This window comes from Corvus cornix, chromosome 1, assembly GCF_000738735.6.
Source record: "Corvus cornix cornix isolate S_Up_H32 chromosome 1, ASM73873v5, whole genome shotgun sequence".
NCBI classification, from domain to species: domain Eukaryota; kingdom Metazoa; phylum Chordata; class Aves; order Passeriformes; family Corvidae; genus Corvus; species Corvus cornix.
In genome coordinates this window covers 24690255-24706472 of record NC_046332.1, presented here as the reverse complement: position 1 = coordinate 24706472, position 16218 = coordinate 24690255, and the positions used below count along the sequence as shown (strand labels likewise).

Here is a 16218-nt window from a genome sequence, read left to right as displayed (position 1 = left end):
TCGGGAGCACAGGCGGGCAGGTAACCCACGAACGGGTACTCCGTGTTGGCGGGGGCGGGGGGCCGGGAGCTGCTGCCAACAACCAGGGCCTGTTTATTATTTAACAGTTGGTATTGCTACAGGCCTGGCACTGCAATAGAGCAATCTCTGTTTCAGCAAGAGTAAGCCTGATTACAAGAGCGCGGGAGCCAAATCATGTTTACCATCATCGGCGAGAAACTCGGTGCCCCCCACAGGCACTTACAGCAGCGTCTGTCCGTCCATCCGCCCTCAGGCTGCCCCCTGGGGCAGAGTAAAGAAGAGGTGGTGGTCCTCGTGTGGCACAGGGAAGTAAGGTTTTTGACAGGGTGGTCCTCAAAACTGTAGGGTACTCGCTGTACTGGCACTGGCCAGTCCATGTCCTCGTCTCCCTTTTTGTGAGCCCATCCGCAGCCTCAACTCACCACCTCAAGCATCTGATATCACCCAGGAGTAAAATAAACTTCCATCTCTGGGCAGAGCGGGAGACAACAATGCTCTTGTGCATACAGTCTGCTTCACCTCCCAGCAAGGACAGCATGCCACAGAGACAGGACTGGAACAGGTTGCCCAGGGAGGTCGTGGATTCCCCAACTCTGGCAGTGTTGGATAGATAAGGCCTTGAGCAACCTGGTCTAGTGGGAGGTGTTCCTGCCCATGGCAGGTGAGCGGCTGGGACTAGACAATCTTTAAGGTCTATTCCAACCCCTTACCATTCTATGATTCCATGACTTCAGTGTAACTCCTATGATTCACAGAAAGGCAACACTGACAAATAACTTGGCATTAAAAGTTTTCTTCACTTGGTGCTGGAAGTCTTCCCTGTGCACAAGAAAAATCTGGAACACCTCCCTACACACACACGAATTTCAACTAATCCAACGTAAAAAAATTACTTACAGGAATGCACAAAGATTCAGTCACACTCTATAACAGAAATGGTGAAGTACGGAATCTATTGAGTAAATGCAATTATCAAGTGGCATGAATAAATAATACTGGGTCAACCCTCAACAATCTTTTGCAATCATAACAAAGGAAGATCAGACCATGTTGGTGATATGAAGCCTTCAGTTTTAGCCTGTTTGTTTAAATGATACCTCATTTTCGTAGCCACAAAAAGCTAATTGCATCTGATGGCTGCTTCTCAGTCTGGACAAAACAAGCTCAATGATCATCTACTTCCTGACAAACAGGCATTTCTCCAATTTTGGTGAAGTTCAGTGCAAGGGTGGGCTGCTGGGAGACATGTAGCCACTTGAATTGCCACCACTGGTTTGCTACGTGACACTGAGACCTGGTGGAAAGTGACTTTTCTCACATCCCCCCTTCATGAAATGGGGAAAATGAAAAGCTGTGCATGTAAAAACTAACAACTGACTCTTTAATATTGATGAAGAGCTTAGCAGGACTGACATGGTAAGTGTGCTTAGAAACACAAAGTTTGATTTTATTCTGTATCACTACAACAGACCCTGACAGGTCTCATCAGCAGAGGGAAGCAAATGCAAAAGCCTGTGGAAACTAAGATGTAATTTTAAGTTGAGGTCACTCCCAAGTTAGGACAGCCAGGAGCACGGTAAAGCAGGATCCTTCAATGAACTTGTTATGGTTGCACCATGAGGAGGGCCCTGAGCATCATGAGGGATCCCATATGCAGGGAAAACTGGAGCCTGCCATAGCTTCTGGGCAGCACAGGAAAGCGTTACTCAGACAGGTGGTTAGAAGCACAAGCCACCACCTGCTCCTGGATCTCTTGTCACTGTTTTCCCCAGCTGACTCTGGCCCTGGCTGCTTTCAGCTGGCCAAGGCAGCTGCCCCGTGCTGCTGGAGGGAGATGGCTGCAGGCTGCTCGCAGGAGCGGCGGAGCAGCAGCTGTGCAGCCCTTCCCTGCCACTTCCTGCCCAGCCCTCTCGTCCCCACAGACGGGGACCAGGCTGGGGTTTCTATTTAGATGTCCTAGTTTAGTCAAAAACCCTTGGCTGCAGCACACATGACCTGCACAAGCCACGGTCTCACCTGCAAATTGCAAAACCAAGAGAGTCCCTCCAAGGCCGGCAGGAGCGATGGCTGTGCACGACGCCAAGGTGCAGGGAAGGGTGGGCAGAGCACACTCAGCCACAGGACCTACCCTATGGATGGGTACAGCACACTTCAGTCCCCAGAGCTGCCAATTTGGCACTAACACATAATTTGTACTAAATAACCTTTCAAGAATTCAAACACAAATAATGTAATAATAGCAATTAGACCCTTTACTAAGCATAGCTGTATCAGACGTGCAGTCCAGTCATTTCACAGAAGGTAAAAAGCACTTGACAAAGAAATCTGAATCTTCACAGGCACTAGAGGTGTGCAGGTATATGTTATAATTGCATTCCTTGTGTATTAATGTTTGCATATAAGAAATGCATGCTGAGCTAGCATAACACCTCCTTCCTCAAATAATAACTAAGTTTCATACTGTGCCTGAAGTGCTCTTTATATAGTACACAGAAATGGGTTATGTAAAGATTAGAGCTGTGAGAGTTGTTCAAAACATAACTAAAAATCTAGCAACGAAATCCAATTCTAACCTGGGTTTCCCCAACACAAAACTCAGGCCAGTTTTACAGAAAGATCTGCGAATTTTTCATAGTTTTGACACTGAAATCATACCAATCTTATACCAATAAAGAGAAAGGAGGAGAAAAATAAGAAAAGGATGAAATGGCATGGAAAGAGGCTGGAAAAGAAAAACAAAACCAGGAGCAGTAAGGTTTCTTCCCTTCTTCCCATGCTACTGCCCTTCTTTCCCATGGTGAAAAGGGGAAAATTAGGCCCCAACTTTCAGTGAGTGAATCTTGTTATACTAGAGCCATGGTGCAATGTGTGGAGCTCAGGGTGTTCAGATGCTTTTGTATGTATGTGCATCGTTACTAGGAGATGACTAGATTTGGTACCACGATAATATTCCACCATTGTGTGGTGTTTTCCCATCTGATGTTGCCTTTTCCCCAGTTTAAAAAAAGAGAAACTAATAAAAAAGAAAATTAAAAAAGATACAATAATTGTTACTGCACACTCTAATGAATTATTGTGTTCGAGGTTCCTACAAAAAAAGTAATATTATACTCGGCTTATGTTTTAATTGATTTATTAATATTTTATCACAGGAATGTAATTTAAGCTCCTCATGATTTAGATCTCATAAACCTTTAGCATTTTGCAAATTCAAATTCCAATTTAAAGCCAGGGCGAGCAATTAACTTTTCTATCATCTTGTCAGGGGAGAAGGTTCGTGTTTAATTTGAGACAAAGTGACAGAAATATATATACACTGTATGTATTACCCCAATTTAATTTATGAGTCAGCACCATCCACCTTCCAAATGTAGATTTAATGGAAGGGGAGGAGGGAGTGGGGGGAAGACCCCCCGCTACTGTGGCACTTGCTGCAATATCTGCCCCAAATTCACTATGAAATACTGCCCCTGGCTTATTGAGATACAGGGCTAGATTGATTACAGCTCTATTTTCAACCCTTTTGTTTTAATTTCCATTCACTCATCACTTTTTCATATAAAGAATGTTCTCTCAAATGTCAATTAGCCTTTCCCAGCCAGCGATGGGCAGTTGAAGCCACAGCAGGTATTCCCATTGCCTGTCCCAACTGTGCTGCTTCCTTCCCCCAACAGCCCCCTAAAAGGCAGATATCACACAAAGAAAGCTCCCCACAGGATTGCCACAAGTTAATACCTGTGGGGCCAAACCCCGTAGTTCTCGCTGCTGCACCAGTCACACTGAAGCTCTGCGTGGTTCTCGTTTGATTAAGGAGGAAACAGAACAAGAAGTGGTGCTACTAAACTACCCTTGCTACTATTTCCCACTCAAAAGGACATTCCAACCTCTTCATGTGTAATGAAGGAAATCAGCAGTTTAAATTTGCATGGGCAAAAATTTGCATGAGCAAAACAAACAGTTGGTTAGCATTTGCATGTGTTGAGTAGAGTAAGGGAAGGGCTATTCTATGGCTACCTGCCAGAGGCTTCCCAGATCTGCTCTCCCCACAACACAGCACTGCACCAGGAGTTAGCTCGTGAGCTGAAAAGGTGACTGAGAAGATGGCCCACATACCACCTATTGGTCTTTGCTGTGTCCCTAAACACTTACATAAAGCAAGTTGTGTTTCAGCTTTCCGGGGGAGGAGAGACTTTATTGACACATGAGAACTCTGCCATTACTGCCAGCAAGCCTGACAATCCTGTTGTATCAGAGGGAATTGTTTCAGAAAGGAACCAGGGGCTCATTTCCAACACTTCTATAAACAACCAAGTTGAATCTCAAGAATTCCAAAATCTTGATGCTGCAGACTCAGGCCCAGTAGTCCAAGATATTGGAATAATCAGGTCTTATCCTAATTGACAGAGCTGTCACACACACTCTACAGCTCTACATCCAAACATAAGTCAGTACAATTTAAAGTTTCAGTGTTCAACAAGCATGTCAGATGGTGCCAAGTCAGAAACATTCTTCCTCCTCACGAACTGAAAATTCTGGCCTTCATCTTCAAAATATTTGAAAATCAAAACTTCTTTGAAATAAACAAAAACTCTCCACCAGTTTAAATTAAATGAAATATTTTGTTTTACTCATTCCAACCCACTTCTCTGGAATTCTTAGGCATCTTTAGTATTTTTTTCTTTCCCTAGAAATAGAAAAAGAATGCTCTTTATTGAGAAATCATCATTCCTTTAAGCAACAAACAAACAAACAAATCTGTATATGTACACAGGTGAAAAGTTAATCCAAAGATTTTCTCCAGAACTTCCTATGCAGTGCTATATCAGCTTAGGGTCAAAATGAGTGTGCAGAAAACAGACATGAAGTACAGCCATTACACAAAATCCAAGATGCAGAAGATCTGATATCCAGCCATATTTCACTCTCAATACACACTGGACTTAAAGCCAAGCTTGAAAATCTTGTTTCATGCCTGATTCATTTATGAAGCTTCACTCTAATTCAAAGCCTTATCACTCTCTAAACTCAGGTAAAAAAAGAGCTCTGCTGTCATGCATATTTTTAGACAAATTATAACAGGGTCTTGCAATTTCCTTTGTTTTGTGGTGTCTGCACTGCTGATAGACACCAGCCCACACTGGCATCACTACTGAGGTGTCCTAATACTTGTCTGAAAAATACTATTAACTGCACATCACAGGCATTTGAAGTGCATAAGAAAACCATAAACTTAATTACACTGGAGTACTGGTGTGATCTCACATGAAATTTGAGCTTCTGTTATTAAAAATAGGGAAATTGCATTTACTTAATGCTTCTTACAGTAAACCAGTCAATTCTAAACTTCCAAGATTGTATAATCAGACAAAACAATACTGGGGGGGGGGTAATAGACTCTGTGGAATTTACTAGCACAAACGTTTCACATGTCAAGCAGCAAAAATTTGTTTATTCTGATAAAAAGAATATTCCTTGAATTACTATTGTATATGAAATAGCAGAGCTAGTCAGACTGCACAGCCTAAAGACTTGGACTAGAAAAATTTGCAGAAAAGAGTGGTTGCTTTACCCCACCCCCAAAATATCCCAACATGTTGTGCATTTCAATCAGCTTTTAAATTCTTAGATCTTTTTTTTAATGCTCTGGAGCCATTACATCTACTCATCACAATGGCAACACAGTCTCCCTTTTCCATGAGCTATCCACTCCTAGGTCGAGAAGAATTTTGGTTTTATCACTCCTCTTGTTATCTAAGGTTTCCCTGTCTGAACCCATGAAGTTTATCTGGAAAAAAAACCAATGAGGAACCCTTCCACTTCCAAAACCACAGCCATGAAGAAAAAATGGATTGTGCTTGAACTAGGAGCATGAATCCATGGCACTTAACAACACCCAGACTTTAGATACTGCGCTGAACGACGCTCCTTGGAATGAATCACATCCAGAGACGCTGACATCCCGATGGGTACCCTTGCACTTGCAGGTCTCCATTTAGAGGTAGTGGAAATGGCAGGGGCGGAGGGGGGAGGAATTAAATACCCTACCCAATCGTTCCCTAGCCCTCAGAGTAGCAGAAGAGCTATATTACACAATGCCATTAAACCACCCCTTTGCTTGGAGAAAAGTAAAACCACCCCCCGCTTCATTTCTCTTCCAGTGCCCACCAACCCTACTCCCACCTCTTCACTCTCTGGGACTTTGATGAGGGAAGGTTTGTACAAAGGATAATGCTTTCCAGGCAAAGGCTTGCCAAGCATGCCTACCTTATAGAAATCCAGAAGTTTCCAAAAGGCAAAAACTTTTCCAGGAGAAGAGTCTTAAACCTGCTCATGATATGAACCTGCCATGCAAACACACCAGCTGGACTCTGAAGACAAGGGTGTTGAATCTTACTTCTGATCATTACAATTTGCATATTTAGATGAGAAAAAAAGTTTAGTTTTTTAATGTTTTATCATCAAAGATCTCTCCCAAGGGTAATGACTCCAGCAGGAGTGTCAAATCTTACAGTGTGCATTGTCAGAGCTTTTATGCAGCAATGTTTGCTGCTCATGATACATTACTTCAAACCTTTGCAACTGACTTTGACTTAGGCAAAAAAAAATCCTGTGTTTCCCATTTTTTGAGAATTAACAATGCCTAATGTAGCACAAGAGAAAAAATTTTCAGATTAAACTGACTCACACCTGATTTTAATCACAGCTCCTCCTTCCAGCAAACAATGTGCAGTCACTCCAGCTGGACACTGGAGATTGTAACACGCAAAGTAAAAGTAAAATTGTCTGTTGAGGAGTACATTGCTGTAGTAGTATCCCACCTAGAACCAAGTTCCCCTGAGTTATACTCATTTGAAAAGGGGAGAAGAACCTTTAGGGTGGGCAAAATGGGGGAAGAAATCATCTCCTTCCAGACTTCTTGAAAATTGGCATTTGAAAATGATGTTACCACATAGTCTTGCAAATCAGTATGGTTTTGACTCACTCTCCCCCCACTACCAAATTACAAAAAAACCCAAAAGACAACCCAGAATGACACCTTAAGAGATTAAAAACCGAAGTAGCAGAATAACCTGAGAGGCAGGGCCACTCTTTGTGAAAGGGCACTCTTCAAAAAGTAGCTTCTGAAGCACACCTACACAATTCATACACTACTTTATTTAACGTTCCTTTTCATGTTTGCCCAGGTTCACGTCAAGGGTACTGCAACCCAAGGTGTTTCCACAGCAAACTTTCATGTCCGCTGCAATTTTCCCTTTCAAATTCAATACAGTAAAATGAAATGAAGCAAAATGAAACAATCTTTATATACCAGTTCAGCGAGCATTCCCTAGACCTCATTGTGCTGCATCTCTCATCAGCTCTCATTTACTCAGACAAGACAGAAAAGATTTGCAGTTCCTATTACATTTTCCCACCCTATTTCCCATTCTCTGTGTAATTTTTTTTCTTCAAATAATACTGATTGTGTCAACTGGAGGGGGGGGAAAAAAGAAAGAAAGAAAGAAACAAGCACTCTTTGTATTCTCTCTACAGTAATAAAATATGAAAAAAAGAATTCACAAGAAAACAGCTGAATTCCCAGTGCTTAAAAAACGGACCTGGCTACAGACAGACACATTCTACTTAGAGCAGCATCTCCCACTAAACTGTCAAAGTGTCAGGAAGAGTTGTGTGCACTTTTGTCAGTGAATAAAGTATAACATAGTGCATTTCCTACCAACGGAAAGCCAAAGTCCTGGAAATTGCAATTTCATAGGGAGAGAAAAAAAAAAAAAAAGAAAAAGGAAAAAAAAAGTTTTTCACATACCAGCAAAGTGATGCAAGACCAGGGTAGGCTGCTACTACTGGTATTGACTTTATTTTTTTCTTTAAAGGAAATCAAACAGAATGTTTTAAAAGGCAGAAAAAGTGAAGAGTTAAAATGAGTAAGTGAATTGGTAAGAGAAAGCAGAAATACTAGCTTGCTTTGCAACCCACCTAAAGATGACTGATTTTACAAGCAACTCAATTCAAGCATATTTTTTGCTTTAAGCACATGCATGCTCTCACCATAATCCTGAGAATAAAAGCACCCTTTTCTTTTCTGCTGTATTCTGCCTTGTATACTAAACAATTTCAAGTGTTTGCAGTAAGTGAGGCAAGTGGTACTGAAGAAAACAGCTGCTTACTAAAGAATCTCTATTCCACCACAGACCAGGTCCATCAGGTGTACTATGAGGAGACTGGTTCCCACCAAAACCAGCATATGACCACATAAAAACAGGAAAAGCACAGGGAAGTTGAATTAAGTTTGCTCTGTCAACTTCAATTCTAGTGTTCACAAGTTTGACTTTAGGTAAATGAAATATTATTTCCCTTTTTTTTTTTTTTTAATGAATTTAACGTCCTGAATTTTCAAACAGCCAAGTGAAAAAGAGAATCTGCTACATACGAACATATATCAGTGCTTTCTGGCCATCAACAGTATGGCAACCTGCAGGACCACCAGACAGACCTCTGCCTCTTGAGTTCACTCAAGAGAAGAAGCTGATAACTGTAGTAGGTCCTTCTTATTTTCATGGAACAGCTATGGTCAGGATGGTGAGATGCACAAGCATAGAGTAGAACAAAAAAAATATGACCCTGACACAAAGGTCATTCAGTTGATTTCATTCCAAACTATGAAGACACAAGAACTCTTAGATGTTATCAGAATATTTTAGTATGGACAAAACAAAATGTTTTCCTCTGGTACCAGATTTGTAAACAGCCCACCTGAGGCAGAAGCAGCTCTCCCAAAACTTATGTTTAAAGCTACTAAAACTAATTAAAAATTATTACATGTCAATAAAGCTTAGACTCAAATGAGAGTGGTTTCTGTGATGGTAACTGCAAGGCAGTGAAACCTGTGTCTAATAAATGTAGATAAGGTGCACGAGAGAGCAGAAACATGTAATTTTAACTTACACTAACACAACAGAAGCATGGGTTCGAGGAAAATTCCACCTAATAGGAGGAATGGTGACTGATTAAGCTGAACTCTTCCTACACATATATTAAATTCAGGCAGCTATGCTCATTCAGTTTAGTGGACAAAAGTGCCTGCATCATTCCCCAAATCTACCCAATCCCACTGCCCTAAGGATTAAGATGCTGATAATAACAATAAGTGAAAAAGGGAAGATTTTTTTCAAAGACATGGGAGAGAACTGTGAAACAGGAACAGAGGAGCAGGAGGGGTCTCAGCCAAAAGGAATTTTGTCATCTGTAACAACTTCAGTCACTTCCTCCTGAGAGAAAACACACATCATCTTTATCACCACTGAATGAACTGACAGCGCAACGGAGTTATTTGTTAATTAGATGAAAAGCTAAAGTAACTTGATCCTACCTGACAAATCCTATAGGCTTTCCTTGTGGACCTGAAGGTCCTGCTTTACTAAAGTTCCTGCCACCACAGCCCTCTCTTTCACTGGGAGCACAAAGACAAATTCACTGCTTTGGAAGGAGGAGAAAAACAAACCACCCACTATTCACCTGGTGGTGTTCATAAGAGGCACTACCCTGACTGTACTCCCCAAACTGCACTGCTCCTGTAAATGTATACATTAGACACATACAGGTCTGGCATTTACAGTCAACAAACAGCAATACAAACAACCACCAGAGAATGTATAAACATTTGTAGGAGCAAAAATACTCAATCTGGCTGCACCACACACAGTGTTTATTTATCTCCCTCGAAGAAGATCAATGGGAGAAGACATTCGAAACAACTTTTTAAACAATATGTCACTTTGTGTTAGTTTATGTCAGTGGGGCTCCTTCCAAGTACTTGTGTCACAGTAAGATATGGATATGTTTTGATAGTTTTCCTGTTCCTTTACTCCAGTCATGGCAGCTGGGCACAAGAGAACAGAGAGAAGGGCTGCTAGCCTGATTGAGTTACTGATTTAACATTTAGAATCTTTGCAGCTCAAGAGAAAATTGCTGTGTATTTGTAACCTGAATGCAGGTCAGTAACTTTAAAAGGTCAGGCAGAACGTTTAAAATCCTATTGTTATTAATTCCCCACTAGCTCCCAGTTGTGTGAATGCCAATGAGCAGAGTCAGCTCCTACTGGGCTGCATAGCAGTCAGCCTGCACCTCTGAACACCAGGTCCTCAAGAAAATCCAAAGAGAGTTTTGAAGCAATGACTTTCTGCCGTACAAGCAAATTACTTCCCTGTTCACTCAGGGCACACTTCTTCAAGCACTGAAGGCACAGATTTCTTTATTGGGGTTTCCTCATTTGTTAATAACCCATTAGCTTCATGTCAAGGCAACTGAGTTTTCTCCATCCACTTACTTCACTCCTTAGGAATACACTAACTATTTTGGTGCCATCTTGCAGTAATTTACACAGTATCACAAGATCTGGTGATGCTTCTTAATAAAAATGCAACTCCCATAGTACACAGCACTTCTATAACCCCTTTAGTTCAGAGATATCAAGCTACTTTGCAAACAATACACTTGCTTCACAAACCACCTCCACTGCATTAGGTCCATGTCATTAACCATACTTTGCCATCAAGATAAAACTAAAGCAGGCAAGGTAATGAAATTTAGCAGGGTTACAAAGAAAGCAGTAGGATTAGGAGCAGAATGTGAGTTTTGCCTTTCTAGCTCCCCAATTCATCAGAAGGCCAGCCACCTGAGACAGTGAAATTCAATGATTATGTTTCAGGTAGGTTTATATTTCTAAGATGCAAATACTACAGTGGGGGATTTATGCTACTGGCCTTCCAGGGGTCTTCTGACTCTACAGAAGCTTTTAGATACTATGGGGAAATACCTGTAGGAAAATGAAAACTTTTGAGTTTTCTTTCCTCAGGATTTGACTCCCACTTGAAAAGATGTGGATGCTCAGACAGGAAAGCATTCAGTCTCAGGACACTGGTGTCTCCTCCTCTCACTTATTTCCATCACATACTCCCCTCCTCCAGATCTAAGGCACTAGATTTGATGCTGGACCATTGGTTTGTCTAGATTTCTAACACCAGAATGAATTTATAAGAATAGATGAACATCTGTGACCACATATTTGGTAGTAAACTTGTTTTAAGGATCAGTGCCTTGTGGAGTAGTTACAAAGCCAAGAAGGCAATATTATTAATTTTCAGGCTCTGGTTTAAGCCATACATTAGTGATGCTTTGCTTTACTTCCTACCTTAAATATACTTGAAAATTTGTCATGACTCCCCATAAGTTAGTACCTTCAATGTTTAATTTTTCAAGGCAAATTGCTCTTGCATTGCTGGTGCAGTAACCTTCTAGTACTGATGGCCCTATATGAAGCAGTCTTTTGTTTTAATGACTTCGAAAATCTCTTAAGATCTTTTACCCAGGACTTTTATGAGCAACTAGCTTTCTGCTCTGGGAATGTCATCTCCATTACTAACTGAAAAAAGTAATGCTTATGTATCCCACACCAATACTGAAACATAATCAAATAAGGAATACTGGTGAGATACTAGACACTGAGCATAGTAAGAGAGACACACTGAATCCTCAGTAACTGTCGGGAGAACATAGCTTACTGAAAACAGATCTTGTTTCACAGGAACACAAACTTCTAGCTTATAATTTAGTGCTAAAGGGGAGGAAGAAGCCCAGCCTAACATACATTCCACTGATAAGGCACCCTATATTCCTACAGCTTTTAAAGGCATTACACTGAAAGAAGCACATTTTGTATGCGCATACGGGACCTTCAGCCATAATAACACATGAACAACTGCCATCCATGTTATATTGTCAGTATCCCACTTCCCAGTGCTTGAAAGGTGACTCTGTTAGATTGAACAAACTCCCTTAATTTGTGATTTTTCTAGTTACGCACCCTGACCTATTAAGTGGGCACACCTTGTACCCTTTCCATTAAAAGACTCTCCTGCAATACATTTGCCCAAATCAGTGCACTCAAACTCCTACAGAAATTATCCAACAGCATGAGCTGACTTGGAAAAAAAGTCCGCCTTGCTGTGAAAGAAGAATTACCCCACCAGAACTATCCCCCTCATGGCTTTCTTTTTTTTTTTTTTTTATTTACTTTTTAATGGAAGCAAAAACCCCTATCATCTCACCTACTCCTCTTTTAATAAGGAATGACTGCCGTGACTACCCCCATCTAGAACCACCATTCACTGCCAGCACCTCTGCTCTCCTCGTGTGCTTAGAGAATAACTGATTAGCACTTTGCATAATTAACCTGATTAGCACTGTGCATAATCAAACTGATTAGCACTTTGCATAATTAAAAAGAAATAATAATAATAACAATAATAAGCAGTAGGTAATAGCAAAAGCTGCTAGTCCCAATGCCTGTTCGTTAGCTCTAGGATTAGTTTAGTGTGGCATATTTTATTTCTTAAAACTATTTCTTTAAAGATGCACAGGCTCCTCAGAGATACAGGTTTAAAAATTCTCATCTACTCTCCAGATCACTAGTGAAAAAAATTAGTTCTTCCACTATTACAGCTTCGGATTTCTTCGGTGCCTCCCACTGCTGAAGCTGAAGACATTAACGGGATGGATGCCTGATCTGAAGGACCAGGGGTCTGGTTATCATATCTGTGGACAGTACTGCTTTTGGATTCATCATCACAGGATACAAAAGTCTCACATCTTCTTGTGCATATATATGCTTGCAATGTACTTCAAGAGTAGGAAAGCTGTTTTATTGTTATTGTTGAGATGGATAAGGTAAAAAGGTGCATATCCTCAAAAGTAGTAGGCAGTGAATTCTCTCCTGCCCTGAACAATTACTCCAGACCACAGGAAGCACGGGAAGGAATACGGAATTAATCAGATCCCTGCCCCTAAGCCTGCACCACTCTTCCCCCATTTGAGTATCACTCATCTGTATGTATTTTTTGCAGCCTGATCAAGAATGTGACAGACAGAAGGCACTTTGTTTGCTAGCCTGTCCCATGTCCAGTGTAAATATCCCAATTAGGGTTTCAGGATTAACCATCACCTCCCAAAATCTGAAGAATGTGCATAGCTACACCTAGCTAGATTGCAAACTCGGTGTAAACATCCATGTTAAATGCCTGCATCACTAATGACTCTGTTCTCCTGGACGTTCAGTGCCAGAAAGCCTAGAAGAGTGGTGTCCCAAGTGAGCCAGTAAACCACCAACATTTTCTGCTTGCTAACATGGCCTCATCCCTCTTAGTCACCAGTACATCCCATGTTACTCCTCACTTTAACCTCACCCCTCTCTGGCATCTTCATCATCAACAGCTCAGATTTTCTTCACATTCCACACAATCTTTACCTTACATATTCTATTACGCCTTCAAGAGTACCTGAAATATTCATTGCCAAATCTCCACCACGTCCTTACAGTCACCCTGCCTACATTTCCCACTGGGTAGCAGACACATTATGGCTTCCCTGCTGACTACTCAGCCAGGGTGGTTGGAATGCTGGGCAGCTGATCTGAGTGATCAGTCTGACTGCTCTTTAGCTGTCCAGAAAGGAATGCAGTGCCCAGACTGCACACACTGCTCAGATGCAGCACATTGCACGGACCCATCCTAGATCTGTGGCAAAAATTCTCCCACTCTGTCCAAGGTTCACTCACAAGTTCTCTCTCAGGAAATCAGCCAATGAGAAGCGGTGGGGTAAAAATGGCAATAAAAGATAATCTTATCATAATTAGCTGGAAATGAACTACCCATGCACAGAGGTCTCTCCATCACCCCAAGCTAAAGAACCCATATGAACAACAAAGGGTGCAGGGCTAGTTACTTCACAAATTGTTTAGTTTCAGTAAAAAAGTGTTGCTGTAGAGATTTCTCAAGTCCAAATGTTCCTGGAGAAGGTAGTTCCAGTCATTCTGGGAAGGAAGCCAATCCCTTGGCTTTATATGTAAATATTTAAACAACATTATTTTTATATACATATCTTTTATACACATATACATATATGTCTTTAGACTTCCAGACTTGCAAAACGGCAATAGAAAAAAAAGCCAAGTTGACATACAGCTGTTGTCTCTGCCTGAAACCATAACTGACCATTAGAAACAAAATACAACAAAGACTTCAAGATAATTGAGCCATGTCACCTTCATATACTAGTCCACCCAAACAGAAATGCTGAAAGAGCTGGAGTAGAAATTCAAAGGTAGAGAGAGAAAAGTCTCAAATTTCATCTCCTTAGAGGTGGCAAGAAAATAAGGTTCATCTATTTTAAATCTTTCAGAGCCTAGATGGATACAAGTGCTCCATCCACAGGTGTGGAATCTCCAGCTCTGGATGACACAAAGCTTCACATTCTGAGCATTTTAGTGTTATGACACCTGACAGTAAAGCTGCAACTTCACGTTTAGAAAGGTCACTGCTGCTTCAGACTTAAATCAGGTCCATACCTCAAAAGGGATAAATTGGCAGAAAATGCAAGTGAAAGAATGGAAATGCATCTGGCACTAAGATTTGGTGAATAAATAAGATGGGAAAAAAAATAAAGCTTTGAAATTGTTGAGGAGGGGGTTGATAAAATGGAGGAAGATGAGGTAGCGAGAAAAGGTATCCAGACAGAGCATATGATGAATAAATCAATCTATGAAAATAAAATTTACCACGTGAATTTCACCTCTATCTACTCAGAAAGCAGAAAACACACCTGAGTACAAGATACATGTGTGTAAATTCATAGCTACATGATCTAAAGAAATAAAATACCTATGAATACAATAATTACATGTCTGTATGTATAGCAAAGCCAGTGAGTTTTAAGAACACAGAAGTGCACATACATAAAAAAACCACACAGAAAATAGGACCAAGAGTAGGGCAAGCCTTTTAGAAAATATTTTAATGGCTTTATAAAAAGCCTTCACCCAAAGTTTGAGGAGCTTTTGCAATCTTACATTTTTCTATTGCAAAATACACCTGCTTTCTTCTCTTTTTTCCCCCTAAACTAAATATTTCTTCCATCTAATGACTCTCTTTATTAGACAGCATCTAATTTGCATACATTTACATACAATTTAACTGCTAGCTTGTGAGAACAAAGAAATGGCTCTGTATTGCACTGAAGGACAATACTCAGAAAGGAAGGTATAAAAACCAGCCAGCTTGGTGGCTGTATATTCTCTTTGTTTCAGAAATACTAGGAGTTTTAAACACACTACTTAAAGGGTGAAAAAGATTATTTCATCAAACAATGAAAAAAGATACAGTGCAGCTTCCTTTTAACGCATTCTCTCTCTGGCCTGGTTAATGGGATTTAAGGGTCCAATATTTCTTTGCTTTCTTCTGTTTCTTTTATTAGAACTGATGGATTTAATTCTGTCACATATTTTACTTCATATTTTATTCCTATAACAATCTATGCTGAAGTTCAGCTCCAATGCTAATTCAATACTATCTTCCTTTCCTCGCAGTCAGCCTGGAATACAACTGAGTGATCTCTGATGGGCATGAAGTGCTCTGCCCTCAATGCCCAGTGCTAATGGATTTTAGAGAGTCTGCCAGAGTTTTGCCTCATGGCAACAAGTCTAGAGATAATGAAAACTTACCATGTAGCTGACTGGGAATCAACAGGAAGGGAAGCAGGGCTGAGCTCTGCTTGTGAGAACAGGGAGGGACTGTGGTCAGAGTAAATGCAGGATGTAAAGGATGCGTCAAGCCCTCTAGTTCCCTGAGGAGAGAGGAAAAAAAAAAAGAGGAGAAAATCATCTTTTAAGACCTTGCATAAAGGTAAACCCTTTAGAAACAGTTGCCAGGAACTCCAACACATGCCCTATCAAAAGCATGATACAATCAGCAAAGTGTTTTTCTCCAAAAGCTTTGCAGTTGGGATACCAATTGCTCAGGACAGCTACAAATCTAATCCATGTTGATTTGACATAAAAACCTTGCAGGAAAAAAACCATTTCAGGCTGCATGCTGCAGATGCCTACATCCTCTCATATGTGCAAAACCTAGGGATACAGAGCAGTCTTCCCATTTCTCCTGCCTGCACAGCAGAGCTGCTAGCTTCACTTCTGAAATCTCTTCTTCCCAACATCAAACTCAAGGACTTGTGCTCAGTGGGGCAGAAAAATTAAAGTAACACCATTCAGTGGCATAAGGATGGGTGAAAGATGACCCAATCACTCTGGTGGCATGTTCTAAGGGCCTGTCCTACAGAAATGTTACAAGAGAAACTTCTGGTGTAAAC

The 16218-nt window shown here is 40.9% G+C and overlaps 1 long non-coding RNA gene across 1 annotated transcript in view; it reads right to left on the bottom strand.

Moving 5' to 3' along the window:
• The window catches only part of LOC109144161, a 330238-nt gene that overhangs the window by 222247 nt on the left and 91773 nt on the right, over nt 1-16218 (bottom strand). Inside the window, exon 3 of the long non-coding RNA XR_002044738.3 lies at nt 15575-15696. This is a non-coding gene — a long non-coding RNA (uncharacterized LOC109144161). The remainder of the gene's footprint in view (nt 1-15574; nt 15697-16218) is intronic.